We start from the raw sequence: 5,982 nt of genomic DNA on the forward strand, positions 1-5,982 counted from the left end.
AGTAATATATTTTAAAAAATAATATACTTTTCATATGGAAGATGAAAGCCCAAGGGTTGGCCCAAGCCCACAGGGCTTTTGTAAAGTTTTTAGCTCTGTGGACTTCTTTGATGGGGGTTTTTTTCAATGTGGGCTTTTTTGGCCCTCGCCCACATGGGCCAGGGCCAAGCCTTGTGGGCTGGGCCAAATTAATCTAATCTTGATTCTTTTTAAATCTTAAAATACGTTCTTGAAATGGTTTTTGCAAAATTTTACTCATCATTTTGAGTTCTTCTCTTAAAGATTTTAAAATCTTTTTCTTGAAATCTATTTTATCACTTTTCCTAATTTTTTTTAAACTCTTCATTTTCATTAACTTTTTGAATAGTTATTTTTACACTTTCTTTACTTAGTTTTCTTTTCTTAAATTTTATTTTTTCAACTTTTTGAATTCTTTTTTAAAGTTTTTCTCAGCTTCTTTATCATTTTAAAATATTTAATTATTGATCATTTTGAAATCTTTAATTATGTTCTTGAAATGGTTTTTGCAAAATTTTACTCATCATATTGAGTTCTTCTCTTAAAGTTTTTAAAATCTTTTTCATGAAATCTATTTTCTCACTTTTCCTAATTTTTTTAAACTCTTCATTTTCGTTAACTTCTTGAATTACTTATTTTTACACTTTCTTTACTTAGTTTTCTTTTCTTGAATTTTATTTTCTTAAACTTTTTCAATTCTTTTTAAAGTTTTTATCAACTTCTTGATCCTTTTCAAATCTCTAATTATGTTCTTGAAATGGTTTTTGCAAAATTTTACTCATCATATTGAGTTCTTCTCTTAAAGTTTTTAAAATCTTTTTCTTGAAATCTATTTTCTCACTTTTCCTAATTTTTTTAAACTCTTCATTTTCATTAACTTCTTGAATAATTATTTTTACACTTTCTTTACTTAGTTTTCTTTTCTTAAATTTTATTTTTTTCAACTTTTTGAATTCTTTTTTAAAGTTTTTCTCAGCTTCTTTATCATTTTAAAATATTTAATTATTGATCATTTTGAAATCTTTAATTATGTTCTTGAAATGGTTTTTGCAAAATTTTACTCATCATATTGAGTTCTTCTCTTAAAGTTTTTAAAATCTTTTTCATGAAATCTATTTTCTCACTTTTCCTAATTTTTTTAAACTCTTCATTTTCGTTAACTTCTTGAATTACTTATTTTTACACTTTCTTTACTTAGTTTTCTTTTCTTGAATTTTATTTTCTTCAACTTTTTCAATTCTTTTTAAAGTTATTATCAACTTCTTGATCCTTTTCAAATCTTTAATTATGTTCTTGAAATGGTTTTTGCAAAATTTTACTCATCATATTGAGTTCTTCTCTTAAAGTTTTTAAAATCTTTTTCTTGAAATCTATTTTCTCACTTTTCCTAATTTTTTTTAAACTCTTCATTTTCATTAACTTCTTGAATAATTATTTTTACATTTTCTTTACTTAGTTTTATTTTCTTAAATTTTTAAATTCTTTTTTAAAGTTTTTATCCGCTTCTTGATCCTTTTTAAATCTTTAACTATGTTCTTGAAATGGTTTTTGCAAAATTTTACTTATCATATTGAGTTCTTGTCTTAAAGTTTTTAAAATCTTTTTCTTGAAATCTATTTTATCACTTTTCCTAATTTTTTTGAACTCTTCATTTTCATTAACTTCTTGAATAATTATTTTTACACTTTCTTTACTTAGTTTTCTTTTCTTCAATTTTATTTTCTTCAACTTTTTCAATTCTTTTTTAAAGTTTTTATCAGCTTCTTGATCCTTTTCAAATCTTTAATCATGTTTTTGAAATGTTTTTTGCAAAATTTTACTCATCATATTGAGTTCTTCTCTTAAAGTTTTTAAAATCTTTTTCTTGAAATCTATTTTATCACTTTTCCTAATTTTTTTTAAACTCGTCATTTTCATTAACTTCTTGAATAATTATTTTTACACTTTCTTTACTTAGTTTTATTTTCTTAAATTTTTAAATTCTTTTTAAAGTTTTTATCCGCTTCTTGATCCTTTTCAAATCTTTAATTATGTTCTTGAAATGGTTTTTGCAAAATTTTACTCATCATATTGAGTTCTTGTCTTAAAGTTTTTAAAATCTTTTTCTTGAAATCTATTTTATCACTTTTCCTAATTTTTTTAAACTCTTCATTTTCATTAACTTCTTGAATAGTTATTTTTACACTTTCTTTACTTAGTTTTCTTTTCTTAAATTTTATTTTCTTCAACTTTTTGAATTCTTTTTTAAAGTTTTTATCAGCTTCTTAATCCTTTTTAAATCTTTAATTATGTTCTTGAAATGTTTTTTGCAAAATTTTACTCATCATATTGATTTCTTGTCTTAAAGTTTTTAAAATCTTTTTCTTGAAATCTATTTTATCAGTTTTCCTATTTTTTTAAACTCTTCATTTTCATTAACTTCTTGAATAGTTATTTTTACACTTTCTTTACTTAGTTTTCTTTTCTTAAATTTTATTTTCTTCAACTTTTTGAATTCTTTTTAAAGTTTTTATCAGCTTCTTGATCCTTTTAAAATATTTAATTCTTGATCATTTTGAAATCTTTAATTATGTTATTGAAATGGTTTTTGCAAAATTTTACTCATCATATTAACTTCTTCTCTTAAAGTTTTTAAAATCTTTTTCTTGAAATCTATTTTATCACTTTTCCTAATTTTTTTAAACTCTTCATTTTCATTAACTTCTTGAATAATTATTTTTACACTTTCTTTACTTAGTTTTATTTTCTTAAATTTTTGAATTCATTTTTAAAGTATTTATCAGCTTCTTGATCCTTTTCAAATCTTTAATTCTTGATCCTTTTCAAATCTGTAATTCTTGATCCTTTTCAAATCTTTAATTATGTTCTTGAAATGGTTTTTGCAAAATTTTACTCATCATATTGAGTTCTTGTCTTAAACTTTTTTAAAATCTTTTTCTTGAAATCTATTTTATCACTTTTCCTAATTTTTTTAAACTCTTCATTTTCATTGACTTCTTGAATAGTTATTTCTACACTTTATTTACTTAGTTTTCTTTTCTTAAATTTTATTTTCTTCAACTTTTTGAATTCTTTTTTAAAGTTTTTATCAGCTTCTTGATTCTTTTAAAATATATAATTCTTGATCATTTTGAAATCTTTAATTATGTTATTGAAATGATTTTTGCAAAATTTTACTCATCATATTGAGTTCTTCTCTTAAAGTTTTTAAAATCCTTTTCTTGAAATCTATTTTCTCACTTTTCCTAATTTTTTTAAACTCTTCATTTTCATTAACTTCTTGAATTACTTCTTTTTACACTTTCTTTACTTAGTTTTCTTTTCTTGAATTTGATTTCCTAAACTTTTTCAATTCTTTTTAAAGTTTTTATCAACTTCTTGATTCTTTTCAAATCTTTAATTATGTTCTTTAAATGGTTTTTGCAAAATTTTACTCATCATATTGAGTTCTTCTCTTAAAGTTTTTAAAATCTTTTTCTTGAAATCTATTTTCTCACTTTTCCTAATTTTTTTAAACTCTTCATTTTAATTAACTTCTTGAATTACTTATTTTTACACTTTCTTTACTTAGTTTTCTTTTCTTGAATTTTATTTTCTTAAACTTTTTCAATTCTTTTTAAGGTTTTTATGAACTTCTTGATCCTTTTCAAATCTTTAATTCTTTATCCTTTTCAAATTTTTAATTATGTTCTTGAAATGTTTTTTGCAAAATTTTACTCATCATATTGAGTTCTTCTCTTAAAGTTTTTAAAATCTTTTTCTTGAAATCTATTTTCTCACTTTTCATGATTTTTTTAAACTCTTCATTTTCATTAACTTCTTGAATTACATATTTTTACACTTTCTTTACTTAGTTTTCTTATCTTGAATTTTATTTTCTTAAACTTTTTAAATTCTTTTTAAAGTTTTTATCAACTTCTTGATCCTTTTCAAATCTTTAATTATGTTCTTGAAATAATTTTTGCAAAATTTTACTAATCATATTGAGTTCTTCTCTTAAAGTTTTTAAAATCTTTTTATTGAAATCTATTTTATCAGTTTTCCTAATTTTTTTAAACTCTTCATTTTCATTAACTTCTTGAATAGTTATTTTTACACCTTCTATACTCAGTTTTCTTTTCTTAAACTTCTTCAATTCTTTTTAAAGTTTTAATCAACTTCTTGATCCTTTTAAAATCTTTAATTATGTTCTTGAAATGGTTTTTGAAAATTTTACTCATCATATTGAGTTCTTCTCTTAAAGTTTTTAAAATCTTTTTCTTGAAATCTATTTTCTCACTTTTCCTAATTCTTTTAAACTCTTCATTTTCATTAACTTCTTGAATTACTTCTTTTTACACTTTCTTTACTTAGTTTTCTTTTCTTGAATTTGATTTCCTAAACTTTTTCAATTCGTTTTAAAGTTTTTATCAACTTCTTGACCCTTTTCAAATCTTTAATTATGTTCTTGAAATGGTTTTTGCAAAATTTTACTCAACATATTGAGTTCTTCTCTTAAAGTTTTTAAAATCTTTTTCTTGAAATCTATTTTATCACTTTTCCTAATTTTTTTAAACTCTTCATTTTCATTAAATTCTTGAATAGTTATTTTTACACTTTCTTTACTTAGTTTTATTTTCTGAAATTTTTGAATTCTTTTTTAAATTTTTTATCAACTTCTTGATCGTTTTACAAACATTAATTCTTGATCCTTTTCAAATCTTTAATTATGTTCTTGAAATGGTTTCTGCAAAATTTTACTCATCATATTGAGTTCTTCTCTTAAAGTTTTTAAAATCTTTTTCTTGAAATCTATTTTCTCACTTTTCCTGATTTTTTTAAACTATTCATTTTCATTAACTTCTTGAATTACTTATTTTTACACTTTCTTTACTTAGTTTTCTTTTCTTGAATTTTATTTTCTTAAACTTTTTCAATTCTTTTCAAACTTTTTATCAACTTCTTGATCCTTTTCAAATCTTTAATTATGTTCTTGAAATGGTTTTTGCAAAATTTTACTCAACATATTGAGTTCTTCTCTTAAAGTTTTTAAAATCTTTTTCTTGAAATCTATTTTATCACTTTTCCTAATTTTTTTAAACTCTTCATTTTCATTAAATTCTTGAATAGTTATTTTTACACTTTCTTTACTTAGTTTTATTTTCTGAAATTTTTGAATTCTTTTTTAAATTTTTTATCAACTTCTTGATCGTTTTACAAACTTTAATTCTTGATCCTTTTCTAATCTTTAATTATGTTCTTGAAATGGTTTCTGCAAAATTTTACTCATCATATTGAGTTCTTCTCTTAAAGTTTTTAAAATCTTTTTCTTGAAATCTATTTTCTCACTTTTCCTGATTTTTTTAAACTATTCATTTTCATTAACTTCTTGAATTACTTATTTTTACACTTTCTTTACTTAGTTTTCTTTTCTTGAATTTTGTTTTCTTAAACTTTTTCAATTCTTTTCAAACTTTTTATCAACTTCTTGATCCTTTTCAAATCTTTAATTATGTTTTTGAAATGGTTTTTGCAAAATTTTAATTATCATATTGAGTTCTTCTCTTAAAGTTTTTAAAATCCTTTTCTTGAAATATATTTTCTCACTTTTCCTAATTTTTTTAAACTCTTCGTTTTCATTAACTTCTTGAATTACATCTTTTTACACTTTCTTTACTTAGTTTTCTTTTCTTGAATTTTATTTTCCTAAACTTTTTCAATTCTTTTTAAACTTTTTATCAACTTCTTGATCGTTTTCAAATCTTTAATTATGTTCTTGAAATGTTTTTGCAAAATTTTAATCATCATATTGAGTTCTTCTCTTAAAGTATTTAAAATCTTTTTCTTGAAATCTATTTTCTCACTTTTCCTAATTTTTTTAAACTCTTCATTTTCATTAACTTCTTGAATTACTTATTTTTACACTCTCTTTACTTAGTTTTCTTTTCTTGAATTTTATTTTCTTAAACTTTTTCAATTCTTTTT

This window comes from Vigna unguiculata, unplaced genomic scaffold (assembly GCF_004118075.2).
Source record: "Vigna unguiculata cultivar IT97K-499-35 unplaced genomic scaffold, ASM411807v1 contig_684, whole genome shotgun sequence".
Classification (NCBI taxonomy): Eukaryota; Viridiplantae; Streptophyta; class Magnoliopsida; order Fabales; family Fabaceae; genus Vigna; species Vigna unguiculata.